The 22,524-nt window shown below is 33.7% G+C and overlaps 2 long non-coding RNA genes across 4 annotated transcripts; both read left to right on the forward strand.

Annotated features, from left to right (window-relative positions):
• Window positions 1–3,412: 3,412 nt before the first annotated feature.
• Window positions 3,413–7,969, forward strand: LOC139885740 (uncharacterized). Of its 3 annotated transcripts, none has more exons than XR_011772073.1 (5): window positions 3,413–3,539; window positions 3,645–3,753; window positions 3,836–4,007; window positions 4,344–6,074; window positions 6,250–7,969. It is a non-coding gene; the product is annotated as an uncharacterized lncRNA (long non-coding RNA). The 3 variants fall into 3 exon arrangements; XR_011772074.1 differs by having other exon boundaries at window positions 4,344–4,436; window positions 5,270–7,969; XR_011772072.1 differs by having other exon boundaries at window positions 4,344–7,969.
• Window positions 7,970–15,522: 7,553 nt separating this feature from the next.
• On the forward strand, window positions 15,523–21,464 carry LOC139885741 (uncharacterized). Its single transcript, XR_011772075.1, has 3 exons — window positions 15,523–15,622; window positions 16,104–16,964; window positions 21,141–21,464. It is a non-coding gene; the product is annotated as an uncharacterized lncRNA (long non-coding RNA).
• Window positions 21,465–22,524: the final 1,060 nt, after the last annotated feature.

A 22,524-nucleotide genomic window follows, 5' to 3' on the forward strand; every position in this document is an offset into this window, starting at 1 on the left:
CGTCTTGAAAGATGCTACAGAGTCCTCTGTTTAGGGTTTTATTTTTTGGCGTCTTATCCATACAAAGGTGTTTTCTTCTTGGGAATTAGGGTTTTTCAGTTATTAAAAATTTGAAGATTGGGGTTAAATCTTAAAGAAACTGTATATGTGTTATCAAGATTCGAATCAATGTGTGAAATTAGGTTTTACAGTTCTTGTTTTTAGGGTATATTTGTGGTGTGTTTGGCTATACAAGGGTGATTTCTTTTTTTGGGAATTAGGCTTGTTTTTCAGGATTAAAAATTTGATGGCTAGCGTTCAGTTTAAAGAAACTGCTTACAAGATTTGGATCAATGGTTGGTAGGTCAAATAATCTAATGTGAAGGCCATGAATGTTCTGAGTCCATACATTAATTCATTTTTTTGTTGCTGTCCTTTAATCTGTTGCAGATTATTTACAGCCTTCTTTTTTTCTCTTATAATCCTTTTATTTACTGCCTTCTTTATCTTTTATAATCTTTTTATTTACACCCTTCTTTATTGGAATCGATGCATAAGCGCTGTTTGCCTAATGGAGTGCCTAGTGAATCTGCAAAGTGCTTATGATAGAAGTTTGGTTCATAAGATATCATTCAGTGTCCGATTTCTTAGTCAGGTAGCTTCTCTAAAAGTATATTATTTGAGCAATAAAGTAACTTGTATGTGTTAATTGATCTTTTTTTTTTTTTTTTGGGCAAAAACGAAAACTTTATATAACAAAATCTTTTTCTCGAAAAGAGAAAAAGAGAAACAAGAACAATTCCGGACATGGCTCGAAAACAGAAAACAAGAGACTAACTAAAAACATCTAAAAAAACGCTAACTAAACCCGAGCCCCGCCAAAAGCCAACGACCTACACGACAATGAAACAAAAACCATGGAAGTAAACGAATCTAGCAAACAATCTAACTAAGAGGCCAACAACTAACAAAAAAGCAAAACCAACCCCCACTAACCGACATCGTCATCGTCATCCTCATCTCTAACAATGGGACACGACAATGGGACCTTGTCGCTGTTGTTGTTGGTATCGACGCCATTACCTGCACTAGCATTGAATGAAAAGGTCGAACCGTTGCCGGTCCCAACATCGGTGAAAGTATCCGACGGAGGAGGACTGAAACCGCGTTTTCTAAACTCATCGAAAAAACCCCCTTTTTCTAACGAACGTCCCGACCCCGAACCCACGGACGACCACTTGCAAGATCCGTCCACTTTAGCATATTCAGCAGCCGGTGAAGAAATTCTCATCTTTAAATCGAGATGTTATATGCATAAAACATACAGTTTATCCGACTTTAGATCTGTATGACCCGTTTCTGTTATAGTTATAGCCACTTGTATGCTCATGTTTGGGTAAATTTTTTTTTTTTTTTTTTTCAGGTGAAATGTATGCAGTGTAACTTTTGCTCCGACAAGTTCGATCCGTTCTTGGATTTAAGTCTTAAAATTTTGAGAGCAGACAATTTGTTTAAGGCTTTTGCTGATTTCAATGCTAAAGAACTGTTTGATGGTGGGGCCAAACATTACTAATGCCAGCAGTGCAAGCAAAAGGTCAAGGCTCTTAATCAGCTTACAATCTACAAAGCCCTAAATGTTCTAACTATTTACCTTAAACGTTATGGTTCCCATACATCGGGCCAAAAGATTGACTAGAAGATCCAGTTCAGCTCAACTTTGAACTTAAAACTTTTTGTGACCGGTCCATATGTAAGTATCATTCTTTCATTTTTGACTACTCAATTTATTTCTGCAAGAAATAGTTTTATCTCATATAAATAATAGTTTTATTATTACCTAAGTAGACCTACTCATAAGTAAATGTGTCAAAATTCCCACTTCTGGTTACTACCTTGAGTATAACTGTGACATGCAAAATATTCGTTATCAACTGGAAGAGCATCTAAATAGGTGTTTAATGAATAATGTTAAGTGTATGAGTAAGGATAATGCAGTACTAATTAAAAATTTGAAGGATGGGGTTAAATTTTAAAGAAACTGTATATGTGTTATCAAGTTTTGAATCAATGTGTATAATTAGGCTTTACAGTTCTTGTTTTTAGGGTATATTTGTCGTGTGTTTTGCCGTACAAGGGTGATTTCTTTTTTGGGAATTAGGGTTGTTTCAATATTAGAAATTCGAAGTCTGGGATAGAAACTGCTATCGAGATTTGGATCAATGGTCGGTAGGTCAAATAATCTGATGTGAAGGCTATGACTGTTCTGAGTCCATACAAAATTTCTGGCGACATTGAGTTGAAACGGGTATGATTTTGGCTGCAGACTACATTAATTCATTTTTTTTGTTGTTGCTGTTCTTTAATCTGTTGCAGATTATTTACAGCCTCCTTTTTCTCTTATTATACTTTTATTTACAGCCTTCTTTATTGGAATCGATGCATACGTGAATCTGCAAAGTGCTTATGATAGAAGTTTGGTTCACAAGATATTCATTTGGTGTCCGACTTCTTAGTCAGGTAACTTCTCTAAAAGTAGCAAACTGGGTGGATTGGGTAACTGGTCAAACATCCTTGTTTAAATTGTTGACACGGAACACATTTGTATGGGTTGATTACATGTTTGATTGATTGATGCAGAATACTCTGCCCAAAACTTGTGAATATGTTAATACTTAATTACTAACTAATGTTTAAAATACAACTACAAAAAGTATATTATTCGAGCAATAAAGTAACTTGTATGTGTTAAATGATCTGGAAGGTTTTATGCATAAAACATACAGTTTATTCGACTTTTGATCTGTGTGACCTGTTTCCGTTATAGCCACATGTGTGCTCATGTTTGGGTAAAACAATTTTTTTCAGGTGAAATATATGAAGTGTAACTATTGCTCCGACAAGTTCGATTCGTTCTTGGATTTAAATCTTGAAATTCTGAGATGCAGACAATTTGTGTAAGGCTTTTGCTAATTTGATGGTGGGGCCAAACATTACTAATGCCAGCAGTGCAAGCAAAAGGCCAAGGCTCTTAAACAGCTTACGTTCTATGAAGCCCCAAATGTTCTAAACTATTCACCCGAAACGTTATGGTTCTCATATGTTGGGCCAAAAGATTGAGAAGAAGCTCCATTCAGTTCAACTTTGCGCATAAAACCGTTTGTGACTGGTTCATATGTAAGTATCATTCTTTCATTTTTGACTACTCAATTTAATCCTGCAAAAAAATAGTCTTATTTCACAGAAACGTGGCAAGATGTGCTGGTTGACTATGGGCTCTAAACAGACTCAGGTTGAAACGGGGCGTTTATTAGTATTTGTTTAAATGAGCTGAATTTTAATTATGTTATTAAATTATTAATAATCCTTCTTTTAACGCTTATGCATCCTTTAATCAGTGCATTGCTAATCAAAATGTCCATCTTGTCACAGGATGCCTCATGTAGGCATAAATTGGAACCATTTAGCTTTGTGTTTCAATCAGGTTATGGCTATTGGGAATCATCAGAATGTGAGGGATACACATAATTGTGGGAGAAAAAGATACGAACTCATGCATGGAGGTTATTTTCTCGAGCAACATTTTCTTGTCTTTTGCTTAACACAGTTCTTAAAATGTATTATCAAGAATGACTGACGTTTTTCTGTTAGCTTTGTGTTTCCCATAGGTTATGTCTGCCCAGAACAATCAAATGTTTGAGGTTTGTACGAACCGTGTTGGGCCTTTTGTGGGTTTGCAGATGTGATGGTCTGTCATTTCTTCTTAGATATGTACTGGTAACGAAATTCGTTAATATTACACATTACATATGGGAAATATTACTACTTTGAGTATTACTGTGACATGCAAAATTTTCAGGTGACCATTGCTAAGGAGACGGGAAGACTACTTGGAATGGGTGTAAATATGTACCCATCATTATCAGAAGGATCAGCTAATTGTGCAGCCCTTTCACGTAACCATGTTTATTAGGAGTGCAAGTGCAAGATGGGCAGGCCCGGCGGATTGGGCAATGTTACATATGGTTCAGGTAGACAGTTCAATTTTTTTTTTTTTTGACATACGAGAAAAAAACTATAAATTGGTAATGCATTTATCGTGATTACAGAAGATCAACATTATATCTTTTTAATGAAAATGTAGGTATTGTATATTGTATTATATCTACTTATTTGACTAGTAAAAAAGTTAAAGCAAACATGTAGAGTTATTCACTAATTCCCCTTCTTACTATAATTTGTGATTTCACTAATTCCCCTTCTTAAAATAATTTGCGTTTTCACTAATTCTCTTTCTACTACTTCGTATAATTTCGATTACAAAATATATATTGTTTGATTTCGTAACCTAAGCTTTATAAATGCAGGAGTGCACTTCCATCCATTTAATCCAACTGACAACTTATTGATGGAGCTGGGAAGATGCATAGAGTGAGAAGCGGTACACTGCACCAGAGCAGGTAATTCAGATAGTTCACACTAAACATGTTAATTCCATTTTCATGTCATATGAAGTAATAGATTTTGAACTTGGCAATAACAAACCGAATTTAAAAAGTAGGCTACACTCGGTTACTGATAATTGTTGTCCAATGTGTTTGTTCTCTTGGAGTAACTCGACAGGTAACAAATGACCTCTTTTTCGAATATAATTTGTTCCATATGTGTTTTTCATTTTCAATCTTTGCTTCTTGGTTCAATTCTTTTGTCTTATGTACATGAAGTACCTGCTAATAGCATATACATGTTTGACACGAGTTGAATTCCAATTCTGAAAGATTTTAGTATGCCTTGAAAGTATACAGTAATCAATGTATGCACACAGTTTTCAAATCTTTTAACAAACGAGTAACCTGTCATCTTAATCACAGGTATGTAAATCTAGTAAAACGCCTATCTTATTATTCTTGTAATCTAGAGGTAACAAAAATCTAGAGGTGACAAAAAGTGAACGGGTTAGAACCTATTTGATTGCCTAAGTAGTCCTACTCATACGTAAACCGGTCAAAATTCCCACCTCTGGTTACCACCTTTAGTATAACTGCGACGTGATAAATTTTCAAGTGATCAACTGGCCGTTGATAAGGATAAGGGGAGACTACTAGGAATGTTTAACTGCATGAAGTCGTGACTTGTAAGCATGAATACTTTAACTGCATGAAGTCGTGACTTGTAAGCTTTTGTTTTCATTAAAAAGTTTAATTAGATTATTGTTAGTTAGAAAATCTGAAATGTTGTTTCAAATTTACTTTAATGGCTCGTACTGTGTATTTTTGTGTAATGTCTTCATTAGGATTGATACGCTGATTGATTTGGTTTACTGCACCTTGATATCTAAGATGAAGTCTTCAATGATATGACCTTGACAGGTTTGATAAATTTTTACCTCATCCCGATAGTAAAAAATTATTACAGTTACTTGTTTTGATGTTAATATGACAAAGCGACTTACAAATTTTGATTTCCAAACACGATTCGCAAAGAATTGTCTGGTAATTGAATCATACGCCCTATTCAATTTTACCAACTGCAGGTAGGTTGTATGCTTTTTTTAATTCCTTCATATCACGTTAAATGATAAAATGGCATTGATAATTAAACTGGCAGTTATCAAATTGCGTGAAGTCGTGTGTTTATTCATTCATCGCCTCTTAGACTTGTAAGTTTTTTGTTTTCCGTTAACTTTTATATATGTATCCACTAATGCCTTCTGACCTGGCACATGTTTAGTTAAAAAATGTTAAGCTTCACGGTTCGGTGCCAATTCCACTTGTCTCTCAGGATGTTAATATGATTAGTTCACAGAAGATGGTACAGTGTCTTGAAGAGATTGTAAAAGCTCTAATCAGTTTCTTATTAGTGAAGTTGTTAATTTGTCTGTTACCTCAAGGTTTAATAAAAACGATTTATTTATGTTTTATGATTTTTTTGTTTCAGGTTATCTTTTTGTGGCATGTCTGCTATATAAAAAATGTATAATCTTTATTTTGCAAGGCAGGAGGTAGAATTACAGGAAGACGCCTAGCAATACCAAGGATCTGCTTTGTTGGCCCACATTCTAGTCGATCAACTCGTTGTAAAACCCGACACATTTGCAGGTATTTCCATGTTTAGTAGGGTTGTAAAATGGGCATGACTGGTGGGTTGAGCAATGTGTCATCTGGTTCAGATTGACAGTTCAATGTTTATGATGGACCCAAAGGGTTGCAGGGTTGATTTAGTATGTATGACATGCAACTAATTTTTTTGTTTTTTGTTTTTCATACTAAACAGTGAGATTAGTTAATGCATCCATAGTGATTACTAAAGATCAACATTATATCTTCAATAATAGTGAATAAAACGATGAGGAAGTTGTATGCACACAGACATTAGATTAGATATTCGAATCTGGCAAAGAACATATCTGAGATTGAAAATAGAGTGCACTCGGTTATTGACAAATTTTCCGAACATGGTCTTCACTCTCTTGGAGTAGCTCACTAGGTAACAAATAATCTCTTTTTAGAATAATTTTTTTCTTCAGATGTGTTCTTTATTCAGTGCTTGCTTCTTGGTTCAATGCTTTGGTTTTATGTACATTGTTACAATACATAAGACATACGTATACACATTTAATGTTAGTAGGTAGTCGGTGCAATTAATGTAGTTAGTTGAGTCGGTGCAATTAATGTAGTTAGTTGGGTTGGTGCATTTATTGGGCAGTCAGGCCTTGTATCTCGGGTCTATATATATCGTCGTTGTATGTTTTAAATAAGTATCTATCAAGAGAGATGAGATTACAGAGAGTTTATATGTTTGTAAATGTTAAATTACATACATGAAGTACCTGCTAATAGCAAAACAAAGACAGGCCGGTGCTCTGCTTCTTAATTATTTGTAGGCCTTCTTCCTCTTTTTGATCCGCCTCATCATGAAAGTGCCTGATAGAATTACAAGGAGTTTAGACCTTGGAGTGAGTGTCAAGTGATCACAGGTATGTAAATCCTGTAAAACGTATATTTTATTTTTCTTGTAATCTAGAGGTATCAAAAAATGAACGGGTTAAAACCTAACTGATTACCTAAGTAGACCTACTCATAAGTAAATATGTCAAAATTGCCACCTCTGGTTACTATTTTCAAGTAATCAACTAGCCATTTGCTACGGATAGGGGGAGACTACTAGGAATGTTCTTGAAATTATTTGAAATTATCACCTCTATTATTCAGCTAAAATGTAGTAATACTAAAGCCATTTTTATATCCCTTGGTTCCTGGACAGAACACAAGTTGAGATAATAGAGTGAGGAACCAAGTACTACGGTCAATACATGATTGAGACACATTCATACAGGTTTTGCGAGTGGTGTTGACACATTCATACCAGTATTGTCAATGGTGTTGACAAACACACGATTGTTTTCGTGGCTGGATACTAGTCTAGGTTGGAAAATCAATAGTAACACAGTATGTTATAATGTTAATAATCAGGGGAGGCCCGAATAGGAACAAAGTGATCGACCGCTCAGGGCCCAGGATTTTCTGGGGCCCAATTTTAGAGAGAGAGAGAGAGAGAGAGAGAGATAATCAGAGTTTTAAGAAGTAGAGGAACTAGGAAAACGCAACTGAAGCAGCAAAATCAAAGCACAATACACCCCAAACAACAATTAAAGACCCTAGATATAAAAGAAATCAAAGTCCAATAGCATTCTAGCTAGGGGCGGAGCATTGTGTAGACAGGGCGGGGCATCCGCCCCAGCTGAATTTAAAAAAAAAAAAAATTTGCACTAAAAAAAATTACTAAAAAATAAGGTTTTGTAAGTTTTTGCCCCAGCTATAATGAAATTTTTTTATAAATTTTTGCATCCGCCCAATCTATGGCCGTGTTCAAGTTCCGCCACTGATTCTAGCAAGGCTGACAGAGCTTTTTTTAAATAGCTTGTTTTAATATCATAATATTGTTAGTGTATGATGTTTTATGATGTTTATTGTATCTTCAAGTTCCGCCAGTGATTCTAGCAAGGCTGAAAGAGCTTTTTTTAAATAGCTTGTTTTAATATCATAATATTGTTAGTGTATGATGTTTATTGTTATTTAATTTAACAATTAGTTCTAGTAAATTTGGAAACTTAACACTAAAGTATCTGAGACTTGTACTCAAATAACCTACTAAATTGCATATCTCATTGCTTACACACATAAACAGTTGCTTTTGATCAAAATATGTTTAAATGAAAGAAAAAAAGTTCACACCCAATTGTATATATCAATACACATAAAACAATATCATTTTGTATACGATTATTTTGTACCCGTTCAAAATGCGCTTGTCGATGTTGCTTCTGGTAGTATCGGTGGTGTTGGCAGAGGCACTTGTGAAATGGGTAACAATAGTCTTCATACATGTAAATTATATGTCGGTTTTGCTGACTTTGACCGACTTTTTACCTTTGACCGACTTTTTAATGATGACGCATCGGCCATGCCTATAAAACGACGCGTCGGTCAAGTTGGCCGACTTTTGCAACACTGACAGTGGGTGAAGAAGATGAACATACCAGGTGGTCCCACTCATTTATTTACATATTTCATTGAATACCTTTTATCTTTATTAGATTGTTTAATTTAACCCCCCCAACTTAATTATAGAGTATAACTAGTTATGGAGCCCTCGCTTCGCGTCGGGGGCTCCATTTTGAATGCGAGTTAAAAAAAAGTCTTAATCTATTTTGTAAAAAGAATTTTTTTTCGACATCTAACATTGAAGGGTTGTTCCCTCTGTGAAAATTGCTTCTTTTAGCGTTCGCTTTTTTTTTTGTAAAAAAAAGTTAGTGGATTTATTTTGTAAAAAAAATTGTTTTTCGACATCTTTTGGTAGCATCGACATCTTTTGGTAGCATTGAAGGGTTGTTCCTTTTATGAAAGTTGCTTCCTTTATCGTTGAGGAAGGGAAAAAAAAGTTAGTTAATTTTTTTGTAAAAAAGAATTTTTTTCGACATCTTTTTCTAATATTGAAGGGTTGGTTCTTTTACGAAAGTTGATTCTTTTATCGTTGGGACTAAAAAAAATAAATTACTATAGCGCAAATAGTACTATTGAATCGGTGGGAACCAAAAAAAAAAAGTTAATGTAGCAATAGTACTATTCATAACATAAAAGACAAATTTTGTCTATTACTACATGTAAATTTTTTTTAAAAAGGAACATAATTATAATTTTAACACTCCTATACCAATCCATTCCATTTACTTTTAATTTTACTTTTTCCATTTTTATTTTTATTACTTAACTAACTTGATATACTTGGTACAAACTAAATTTCTTAATTATATTAATATTTTATATAAACTTATCTCGTAAGTTTAGGAAATTAATATAACTGGGTTTTATATATTTGAAAACTAAACAAATTTAGAAATTCTCATAATATTATGACGTAGATCGATAATTACAAATACTTCAATGACAACTTACTTCATTTTTAAACAACAAAAATTTTCAAATTATTTTTATGATCCCGTAAAAAAAATTTATATATGGATTCACCACTTGGTTTGATAATGGCAAACAATGTAAAAAAATCGTCTTCACACGTATATCTTGAAGCGAAATGTGACGTCCAACTATTAATAGTTCACTCATCGTTCTTAGTTAAATTAAGAATTTATTTAGGGTGATGATTCGTACACCACCAATTTTTAGCCGTACACCACCAAACATGCTTTACAGTGTTGTACAGTACAACATCATAATGCATGTTTGGTGGTGTACGGCTAAAAACTGGTGGTGTACGGATCACTCCCCATTTAGTGCCGCCAGTATTCCTGACTTTCTGGCTTCGCTTATGTCGGTGTTGGTGTTGGGGACAAGGAGGTTAACGCAAGCGGGAGGGAGGGGTGGTGTCGATTTTGTAGGAAGCTTCGATGGAGGTTTTTGGAGGGTCAATTGATTTGTGGGATTTCAAGTGAGACTAAAACATTTTTCTCATTTTTAATGTTCTTTTTTGAACGTTTTCCATATATATTGTATTATTACTTTTGTGTATGCATGACCTAGCATGGTATATATAGTTTTAAGACCTATTATTTCACTCGCAATGTAATTATGTATAACGCATATAGTTTTGAGTCTAATGTCACTTCATTAAACACGTTTTTTAAATCATCATTATGCGCCGCCAGATGAAGTAACATCTGGCGGCGCATAACTTTAGGTTTCAGATTGTGCTGAAATTCTCAAGATCACCCTAGAACGGCCCAACGAGCAAGACTCTCTAAACGTGCTTGCCATTCGAGGTCATCTAGGTTTCGAAAAAGATATATTTCCTCGCAATTTCACACCACGCACCAAACACCACCGACGGTGCGTGGTGCTTGGTGTTTTGTATCTTTGGCCAGAATGCTAGATCTATCGTATCTTTTGACTCGTAGCTCCGATTTAGTAACCGTTTTTTTTAAATCATGTATTTTTTCGAGATCTATCCGTTGACAAACTTCGGTAGGCGATTTGTCGCAAATAAATTTCAAAACGAGACCCCGAAAACCTTCAATTTTGCCTTTTTATGACCGTTTTGAATTTCTATCATATTGTTCCTTTTATGTATGCATGACTTAGCATGTCACATATTGTTTTAAGGCCTATTATTTCTCTCACAATGTAATTATGTATAACGCATTTAATTTTGAATCTAATGTCACTTTATTAAACACGCTTTTTAAATCATTAATATGCGCCGCCAAATGGAGTAACATTTGGCGGTGCATAACCTGTGGTTTCATATTGTGCTAAAATACTCGAGATCACCCTAAAACGGCCCTAAAATCAAGACTGTCGGAAAGTGTCTAGCCATTCGAGGTCGTTAGGATGCCGAAAAAAGACATTTTTCTCATTTTTAATGTTTTTTTTTAACGTTCTCCATATATATATCGTATTATTACTTTTGTGTATGCATGACCTAGCATAGTATATATAGTTTTAAGGCCGATTATTTCACTCGCAATTTAATTATATATAACGCATATAGTTTTGTGTCTAATGTCACTTCATTAAACACGCTTTTTAAATTATTATTATGCGCCGCCAGATGGAGTAACATCTGGCGGCGCATAACCTTAGGTTTCAGATTGTGCTGAAATTCTCAAGATCACCCTATAACGGCCCAACGAGCAAGACTCTCTAAACGTGCTTTCTATTCGAGGTCGTCTAGGTTTCGAAAAAGATACATTTCCTCGCAATTTCGGACCATGCACCAAACACCACCGACGGTGCGTGGTGCTTGGTGTTTTGTGTCTTTGGCCAAAATGCTAGATCTATCGTATCTTTTGACTCGTAGCTCCGATTTAGTAACCGTTTTTTTTAAATCGTGTATTTTTTCGAGATCTATCCGTTTGCAAACTGCCGTAGGCGGTTTGTCCCAAATAATTTTCGAAACGAGACCCCGAAAATAATGTATTGAAAGGATCGGGCTAAACAATAATAATAGGATAGTTAGCAAAACCTTCTCGGCTTTACTATAAACAACCTTCACAGTTGGGAAACAAAACCTTCACGTTTTAATTTTATTAACTCACAAAAATAATTATCAACTCTACTTCCTAAAGCTAACCTCGTTCTATATATATGACTTAAATAACAAAATACTCCGTAACTATTGGATAAGAATGTAGACTAATAGATAAGAACATATATTATACCTTATATCTAAAAGATATAGTTGAAGTGAATAGTAAACTTTAGAACCTTCACAAATTTACCCTAAACTTTTCATCTTTCATAATGCAACTCCAGTTTTCATAATAGTTACCTTCATAGTTTTTATTAACTTAACACAAACTTTTCACATTTTATAATTTAACCATCAAACTTCTCATTCATTACAAATCGCTCACACATAACTACTCACTATTATTATTAATAATATTAATATTATTATCATTATTATTATTATTATTAATATTATTATTATTATTATTATTATTATTATTATTATTTATATAACTATTAAACAAAACCCTGAAGCACTATTCCTCAATAGTAATAAGAGGTATTTTCGTCATTTCACATTTTTTTTGTCTCCAACGATAAAAGAAGCTACTTTCGTAAAAGAATCAACCCTTCAATGTTACCAAAAGATGTCGAAAAAATTCTTAATCAACTAATTTTTTTTTTCAACGATAAAAGAGGCAACTTTCATAAAAGGAACAACTCTTCAATGCTATCAAAAGATGTCGAAAAACATTCTTTTTTACAAAATAGATCAACTAACTTTATAAAAAAAACTGAACGCTAAAAGAAATAACTTTTACAAAAGGAACAACCCTTCAATGTTAGTTGTCGAAAAAAATTCTTTTTTACAAAATAGATCAAGATTTTTTTTAACTCGCATTCAAAACGGAGCCCCGGCGCAAAGCGAGGGCTCCACAACTAGTTATATCTATATATCTAAAAGACATTTTGGAAATGAATAGTTACTTTTATAATTTTCACAAACTTACCCCAAACTTTTTATTTTTTTACCATTCACACACACCTTTTCTAATATTTAAATTTATATTTTTTATAAACTTACCACAAATTTTTCTCATTTTATAAGTTAACCATTAAACTTCTCATTCATTATAAATCGACCACATAATTTTTCCTATCTAATAACCATTCATTACCAATGAATATTTCAAAACGATTACCTTAGATTCATCATATATCATATATAATAATAATAAATAATAAATATATTATTCGTAAGTCGTCACCACAACAATGAGAAGATGACATCATTTCCACTCGCATCCTATGCCTTGCCAATTTCTTCACAAGTATTATATTATATTATATTATATTATATCTACATATCTAAAAGACATCTTGAAAATGAATAGTTACTTTTATAATTTTCACAAACCTACCCTAAATTTTTTATTTTTTTATAATTCACACACCCCTTTTCTAATATTTAAATTTATATTTCTTATAAACTTACCACAAACTTTTCTCATTTTATAAATTAACCATTAAATTTCTCATTCATTATAAATCGACCACACAATTTTTCCTATCTAATAACCATTCATTATTATTATTATTATTATTATTATTATTATTATTATTATTATTATCATTATTATTATTACTCTATATACCTAAAAGACATAGGAGAAATGAATAGTGAACTTCATAAGGTTCACAAACTTACAACAATTTTTTTTTAAAATTCAACCACATTTTATAAACTTAACACAAACTTTTCATATTTTATAATTTAACCATAAAACCTCTCATTCATTATAAATCGACCACATAATTATATTATATTATACCTATATACTAAAATGTAAGACCTAATAAATAGTGAACTTTACGGTTTCTATAGTTTCACAACAAACTTTCAATCTTCCGTAATTCAACCACAACCACAACCATTATTATAGCTTAACTTTACGTTTATTAAAAATCAAACAAATAACATTCCATTTACTAAGAATAAACCACATAACTTTTCACTTATTACAAATCGTTAATGTTGCTACTATTAATATAATTGTTATTGTTATTATTTGATTTTTTTTCTACTTTGAGTTTTTTTTAGCCATTTCAGTTTATGTCATTTGCTTCTATTTTTTTTTTTACTTTTCATAATCGAATTTTGCTAACGTTCTTCCGCCGCATCGCGAGGGCGCCACAACTAATTAAAATTAAAATAATAGATAAGATTTGGTAGTTGACTTGCTGTAAACTTCCACGTGCATCTTCCCATCCACATGCTTCTATTCAATCCCATGTTTAACTTTATTGTTTTCATGCTTATGAAAAAATCATCAAACATCATGGCCCAAATGATGGCCTGGCCCAATCTTGCTACTTTTTTGGCCCGTGTAATAGATGAACCTGAATATACATCATTCTCCCCTTCTTCAAAATAACTCGTCCTCGAGTCTACACCATTAAAGACGGAAATTAAATCTTGAAATTTGATTTTCATTTCAACATCAACATCTTCACAAGTGAAATACATGTTGGTGTCGAATTCATCTATCTGAGGATCATCCTCAAACTCACACCCGTAATCTTCCTGTTCCTCCTCACCATCAGTGTCATAGATGGGTACGATGTCTTCAACAACACATGGTTCAGGAACGTACCCCATGTTAAAAACTGGAACAACCGAATCAACAAATTCATACGATTGAGCCGTTCATGCAAATTCAAGGTTGTCAAACTTCATCTCTATAACACGCAAGAGATTTTTCATGTCTTCCAACTCTTGAATCTTGCGATACAGTCGCTTGATATCAGCTTGTTTAGCCATGCCTGAAATCTGATACCAAATAATGTATTGAAAGGATCGGGCTAAACAATAATAATAGGATAGTTAGCAAAACCTTCTCGGCTTTACTATAAACAACCTTCACAGTTGGGAAATAAAACTTCACGGTTTAATTTTATTAACTCACAAAAATAATTATCAACTCTACTTCCTAAAGCTAACCTCGTTCTATATATATGACTTAAATAACAAAATACTCCGTTCTAATGCGGAATTGGGGATCGATGGCTTAAACAATAGGATAGATAATTAGTATTAAATATGACTCACCAATACAAATAGCAAAATATAATTGGATATTACACACCAAAAATATAATTGCTAAACTTGCAACCTTTTCGGTTGACGAAACAAAAAAAACTTTCACGGTTTATTTTTAATTCACTCAAAATATCAATAATCGACTGAGTTTTCAATAAGCTTAAATGCAATATATAAATACCCTCTGAACTAACAAACTAGAAACTAGATAAGAACAAACTAGTCTATCAACTAATAACGTAGATAAGAACAAAAATAAATAAACAAATTGAATTGATATCCTTGTCAAATTCATCTGTGAATCAACTGACTCCCTGCTTCCAATACTTGGACTTGGCATCGAAGCCCACTAACAAATCCCCCAAGGTTGTGGGCCGAATAGCACATGGGCTGATATCCGTATATGCATCAGAAAACCTTCAATTTTGCCTTTTTATGACCATTTTGAATTTCTATCATATTATTCCTTTTGTGTATGCATGATTTAGCATGATACACATTGTTTTAAGGCCTATTATTTCTCTCACAATGTAATTATGTATAACGCATATAATTTTGAATTTAATGTCACTTCATTAAACACGCTTTTAAATCATTAATATGCGCCGCCAAATGGAGTAACATTTGGCGGGGCATAACATTTGGTTTCATATTGTGCTAAAATTCTCTAGATCACCCTAAAACGACCCTAAAATCAAGACTGTCGGAAAGTGTCTAGCCATTCGAGGTCGTCAGGATGCTCAAAAAAGACATTTTTCTCATTTTTAATGTTATTTTTTGAACGTTTTCCATATATATAATTATTATTATTATTTATTTATTTACATTTACCATAATTATTTAGCCATAGTACTCGGTATTTTTTATAACGGTGATAAATTAGCGAGTAGCTTAATTGTAAAAGCTAACATATACAGTACGGGTATTTTGTAATAAAACTATAAATACCTACCATCACAAACCCTCCCTGTTTAAAAGATAAAATAAACACGCTCTAAAATCTAAATCCCCACCCACCAAACGCTCAAATATTTGCCGGCAATTGTTTACAACGTTCCAATCCTTCCCTACCGTCGCAAAGGTGATTTTAAACGCTCTAATCAGTTTCTTAATGAATATGTGTTAATCGTCATAAGTTATTTCAAGGTTTCTTAAAAAGGATTTGATTTATTTTACGTTTTATGGTTTTTTGTTTTAGGGTTTTCTTTCTTGGCTTCTTTTCCATACAAAAGTGTTTTCTTTTTAGGAATTAGGGTTTTCAGTATTAAAAGTTTGAAGTTTGGGGTTAAAATCTTAAAGAAACTGTATATGTGTTATCAAGATTTGAATCAATGTGGGAAATTAGGTTTTACGGCTCTTGTTTTTAGGGTATATTTGTGCTGCGTTTTGCTATCCAAGGGTGATTTCTTTTTTTGATGGCTAGGGTTTAGTTTAAAGAAACTGCTATCAAGATTTTGGCTGCAGAGTACATTAATTCAATTTTTGTTGTAGTCCTTTAATCTGTTGCAGATAATTTACAGCCTTCTTTTTCTCTTATAATCTATCTATTTATTTATTTACAGCCTTCTTTATCGGAATCGATGCATAAGTGTTGTTTGCCTAATGCAGTGCCTAGTGAATCTGCAAATTGCTTATGATAGAAGCTTGGTTCACAAGATATTCATTAGGTGGCCGACTTCTTAGTCAGCTAACTTCCCTAAAAGTAGCAAACTGGGTGGATTGGGTTACTTGGTCAAACATCCTTGTCTAAATTGTTGACTCGGAACATATTTGTGTGGGTTGATTACATTTTTGATTGATGCAGAATACTCTGTCCAAAATTTGTGAAAACGTCCAGTTCAACTTTGGACCTTAAACCTTTTGTGAGGGGTCCATATGTAAGTATCATTTTTTCATTTTCGGCTATTAAATTTAATCCTGCAAGAAATAGTTTTACTTCATATAAATAATGCGATATTCTTTGTAAAATCATAATATTCTCTATGCATGTGGAAATTTCCTCCAGATACTTACCATTTTTGGTGGTGCTATTTAAATGTGGCAAGATCTTCGGGTTGACTATGGGGTCTATACAGACTCAGGTTGAAACGGGCTGTTTATTAGTATCTGTTTAAATGAGCTGAATTAAAATATAGTTATTAACATTATTAACAATTAATAATACTTCTTTTTCCACTTATGCATCCTTTAATCCGTGCATTGCCAAACAAAATGTCTATCTTGTCACAGGATGCTTCATTTAGGCATGATTCTCATGAAACTGTTTGTGCACTGCATAATTTGGAACCTTTTAGCTTTGTGTCGCAATTCGGTTATGGCTTTAGAGAATCATCATAATGTGAGGGGTGTATGAACTCTGTTAAATTTGTGATGATAATACAAAGATGTAAGTAATAGTTGCAAGGGTGACACATAATGATGAGGTATGTTCTTGAAACTTTGACATCTCTTTTCTGTAAAGATTCTGTTTTGTAAAACATCGACCCATAAATTAAATGTGGATCAATATATTCGTTTAGATGTGGGTTTATTCAGTGACTTATTATAAAAACATTCTTTGTTGGTTTGAATGCTTTGTTGCCTAAATCTTTAAAATCGACTATTTTGAAATTAGTTTAGGCCATGGCTTATCCCTTGTAGGTTTCAATGTTGTTTTTTCTAACTATTCTTGAAGATTGACGGTTTCGATGTAGCTTTTGCCTAAATTTCTTTTAAATTGTCCGGATTTGATATTATCTTGGCTTGTTATAATTTCGTGTGGTTTCGATAATGTATTGCCTGAATTTGATACATATTGACGGCTTTGTATTGTAGCTAGTAACACACTGCCCATGAGGGTTTAAATGTCTGTTTTCTTATTGATGCTTTACCAAAAGAAGAGTTTAAGTTGATTGTTAACGGATTGTAAAAAGTTCCCTTTGGGTTTCAGTGTCAGATTACTAAAGCTTTATGTTGGTCGTGTAAAAAAGTTCCGCATTGGTTTTCAATGACAGGTTGCCAAAATATTTTTAAAAGTTGACGGTTTCGATATGGCTTTATGCATGACTTGTAAAAAAGTCCCTTGTCGGTTTCAATGACGGTTGTTTGGCTTTATGCCCGACTTGTAAGAAAGTCTCTTGTCGGTTTCATGATGGTTTACAAAATCTTTTTAAAATTGACGGTTTCGATATGGTTTTATGCCTGATTTGTAAAAAAAAAAATGCCCTTATCGGTTTCAATGACGGTTTAATTAAAATCTCTCTAAAGTTGGCGGTTTCAATCTGGTTTATATGCCCTTGATTGTAAAAAAGCCCCTTGTCAGTGGTAATGACGGTTTACTTATATGGCTTTAGCATAACTTGTAAGAAAGTCTCTTGTCGGTTTACTTATATGGCTTTATGCCTGACTTGTAAAGTCTCTTGTCAGTTTCAATGACGGTTTACTTATATGGCTTTATGTTTGACTTGTAAGAAAGTCAAAAGTCTCTTGTCGGTTTACCTGACGGTCTACTTATATGGCTTTATATCTGACTTGTGAAAAAGTCCCTTATCGGTTTTAATGATGGTTTACTTAAAAACTCTCTAAAGTTGACGGTTTCAATCTGGTTTATATGCCCGGCTTGTAAAAAAGCACCTTGTGGATTTCATTGACGGCTTACTGATATGGCTTAATGCCTGACTTGTAAGGAAGTCTTTTGTCGGTTTTAATGACAGTTTACTTATATGGCTTTATGCCTGACTTGTAAGAAAGTCTCTTGTTGGTTTCAATGACGGTTTATCAAAATTCTTACAAACTGAACGGTTTCGATATGTCTTTATGACGGACTTATAAAATAGTCCCTAGTCGGTTTCATTGACGGTTAACTTAAATCTTTTTAAAGTTGACGATTTTTATATGACGTTATCATTAACATGCCCCTTGTCGGTTTCAATGACGATTTACTGATATGGCTTTATACCTGACTTGTGGGAAAGTCTGTTGTTGGTTTTAATGACGGTTTCCCAAAATCTTTTCAAAGTTGACGGTTTTAATATGACTTTATGTCATTATGTGCCTGAGTTGTAACCAAAAGTCCCTTGTCTTTTTTAGATATGGTTTACCAAAATCTTTTAAAGTTGATGGTTTCAATATGGCTTTATGCGAAAAGTCTCTTGTAGATTTCAGTGACGGTTTCGATATGGCTTTATGACCGACTTCATGATGGTCTCCCAAAAAAAAATTAGTGTTGACGGTTGTGATATGTCTTTATGCCTGACTTAAAAGTCCCTTGTCGGTTTCAAGGAAAGTTCACAAAATCTTTTTATAATTGTCGGCTTCGATATGGCTTTATGCCTGATTTTGTGAAAATGTCCCCTGTTGGTTTTCAGTGACGGTTTACTTAAATCTTTCTAAAGTTGATGGTTTTGATGTAGCTTTTGCCTAAATTTGTCCGAATTTGATATTTTCATGCCTTGTTATAAGTTCCATGTGGTTTTGATACTGGATTGCCTAAATCTGATGCATATTGACGGCTTTATGCTGTAGTTACTAACAACACTGCCCATGAGGGTTTATATGTCGGTTTTCCCAAGTGAATTCAAATTTGTTGGTTTCGATCTGCTTTTATGTTTTTACTTGAAAAGAGTCCCTGTCAGTTTCAATGAAGTTGGATGGTTTTGCAATGGGTTTATGTCTGGCTTGTAAAAATGTCTCTTTGGGTTTCAGTGTTGGATTACTAAAGCTTTATGCTAGCTCTGTAAAAAAGTCCCTTATCAGTTTGAGTTTCAGTTCTAGTTTACCAAAATCTTTTTAAGGTTGACGGTTTCGATATGGCTTTATGCATGACTTGTAAAAAGTCCCTTGTCGGTTTTTCAAATTTTTTCTAAAGTTGACGGTTTCAGTATGGCTTATTGCCTGACTTGTAAGAAAGTCCCTTGTCGGTTTCAATGAAGGTTTACAAAATCTTTTTAAAATTGACGGCTTCGATATGGCTTCCAATTTGTAAAGAAAGTTCCCTTGTCGGTTTTAATGACGGTTTACTTAGATCATTCTAAAGTTGACGGTATCAATATCGTTTATATGCCCGGCTTATAGAAAAAGCCCCTTGTCGTTTTGATTGATGGTTTACTTATATGGCTTTATGCCTGACTTGTAAGAAAATCTCTTGTCGGTTTCAATGACGGTTTCTTAAAAAAAAATTATACTTGTCGTTTTTGATATTACTTTATGCCTGACTTGTAAGAAAGTCTCTAGTCGGTTTTAATGACGGTTTACCAAAATTCTTTTAAAATTGTCGATTTCGATATGGCTGATTTGTAAAACATTCCCTTGTAAGAAAGTCCCTTGTCAGTTTTGATGATGGTTTCCCAAAATCTTTTTAAAGTTGACCCGGTTTCAATATTGACTATATGCCTGAGTTGTAAAAAAGTCCTTTATCGTTTTCAAATACAGTTTACCAAAAAAAATTTAAAGTTGACGGTTTCAATATGAACTTATGCGAAAAAGTCTCTTGTTTGTTTCAATGACGGTTTACTTATTTTTCTTATAAAGTTGGACGGTTTTGATATGGCTTTTTATGACCGACTTGTAAAAAATTGTCTGTTTCATGACGGTTTACCAATTAATTTTGGAGGTTGACGGTTTCGATATGGCTTTATGTGTGACTTGTAAGAAAGTCCCTTTTCAGTTTTATTGACGGGTTTATCGAAATCTTATTAAAGTGGACGGTTCAGATATGACTTTATGTGATGTGTCCAATAGTCCAGTGTCGGTTTACCATATATTTTATTTAAAGTTGACGATTATGATACGACTTTATGCTTGGCTTGTAAAAAAGTCCAATGTCAGTTTACCAAAATCTTTTTTATAGTTGATGGTTTTGATATGGCTTTAAGCTTTAGATTGCAAAATACGTCCCATGCCTGTGTCGATGTTGGTTTGCCTAAGTTTGTTCAAAGTTGACGGTATTGATATGGCTTTATGCCTTGTCTTGTTAGATGTGTTCGTTGTCTTTCACCAACCCTTTTCATTAAAAAGAAGGTTTTGATGTCTTTATGCCATCTCTTGCAAAATAAGGTTCCTTACTGGTAAGGCTAAATCTGTTTAAAATGATGGTTGCAATGATGGTTTTATGGGCATGTCATGTAAATAATGTCTTTAGCGGGTTTCGATGCTCTGGTTTGTCTAAATCTTGAAAGTGACTGTTTCGATATGACTGTATGTATGCCATGGCTTTTAAAAGACATTCCCTGCCCTTGTGTCCTCGACAATGGTTTGCCTAATTCTGTTCAAACTTGACATTTTGATATGTTTAAATCCCATGGTATTATTAAGCGTCCCGTGTGGGTTTCAATGTTGGTTCGCTATCTGTTTACCATTGACTGATTTTTTTTTGAAAGGCAAGTAAGTTTTATTAAAATATAAAGAACACGAAACAAACTAGCAAGGAGCTAGATAAGACACGAGGCTACAAGCGACCGCACCAAAAAAACGCACAAACAACCAACAAACACGAAGCTATAGGAAACACACAATCACGAGGATATTAAAAGAACACGACACAACAGCTAATTAGACTATGATTCTGAATCCGAAGACGCGCAGGAAACCATTGACTGATTTGAATTGGCTTTCTGTCATAGGTTGCAAAAAAATTCCTTGCTTGGCAATTAAAAGGATCAGCTAATTGCAGCAGCCCTTTCAGGTAACCATGTTTATTAGGAGTGCAAGATGGGCAGAGGGCCCGGTGGGTTGGGCAATGTTACATATGGTTCAGGTTTCGTATTAATTAACTTTCTGCAATTAGCCAGCAAAATCTTTTGACTGAGTCAGTAGCAGATCACATACAGCCTTCTTTTTTTCCTTATAGATTATTTGCTATTAGATTCTCGCATCTCCAGACAAATGTCCATCTCGTCACTGTTGGATTGTAAAACCCATATTCACATCAGGCGATAGTTTTTTTTATAATTTTTGTTGTATAATTTGGAACATGTTAGCTTTGTGTTTCCGACAGGTTATTTTTGTCAGGAACGATCAGACGACTTATTCCTATGTATACTTTACAGCTTACAGGATTTAGTAGATTTCATATGGATGTGAAGTGATTTTTCCAACAAAATGCTAATTACATCATATCATATCATATAATTATTCTAATTACAATATTCGGCCCTTAAAAATTTTCTGGTTAGGCTCAACTCTAACTACCAATTAATAGTAAATCATTTGACGCAAGATCAACCTACTACTCGTTACTAACTTGAAACATGCCATCCCGTTTAAGGGGTTAGGTCATGTCAAAGTTCGGGTTTGGAGGATCAATTCAACGGATTAAATCAATCGTTTATCTCAATGTGTGAGTGTGAATTCATCAATATTAAGTTTTCTATCAAAAACCAAGTTTAAACACTAATAGATTTTCTTGAAAATGAACGTTTTAGGGTTGAAAATCGATGAATTATGTTGCTAGACGACTGGGAACGAATGAATACGGTCAGGTTGTGTTGAAGTAGCCCTCAAATCAAAACCGAATTTATAGGGTCTGATAGCTTAGCTGATCCTACGGATTTATTACTAATCTATAATTCTATATCATTTGAATTGATCTGCACGGATGGAAATCACATTCGTACGGATATGTATGAACCTTGGATTTAAATGATTACGAGCATATCAACCAATCTAACATGATAAACACACGTCAATCAAACACCATATATTCAAGTCCATTTTGACACCTAATGTCCAATTACGCAATAAACATACTAAAGGCTAATGAACTAGGGACTTATACATACTCGTAAAACGCACTAACATGGTTATCGTTCAGGTCAACCCTGCCACCACAAAGGTACCCATGACGGAATAACAACCCAAAAGGGGATATTCACTTAAAACCACACCACGTTTTAATGGCTTGGGTCAAGGTGTGGGTTAACAAGTCAAGCTGCCAATACAAAGATAACCCATTAGATTTGACCCATTTAACGAAAAGTAACTCACCAAATGATACTAATCCTGGAT

The sequence above is a fragment of the Rutidosis leptorrhynchoides genome, chromosome 1 (genome assembly GCF_046630445.1).
Source record: "Rutidosis leptorrhynchoides isolate AG116_Rl617_1_P2 chromosome 1, CSIRO_AGI_Rlap_v1, whole genome shotgun sequence".
NCBI lineage: Eukaryota > Viridiplantae > Streptophyta > Magnoliopsida > Asterales > Asteraceae > Rutidosis > Rutidosis leptorrhynchoides.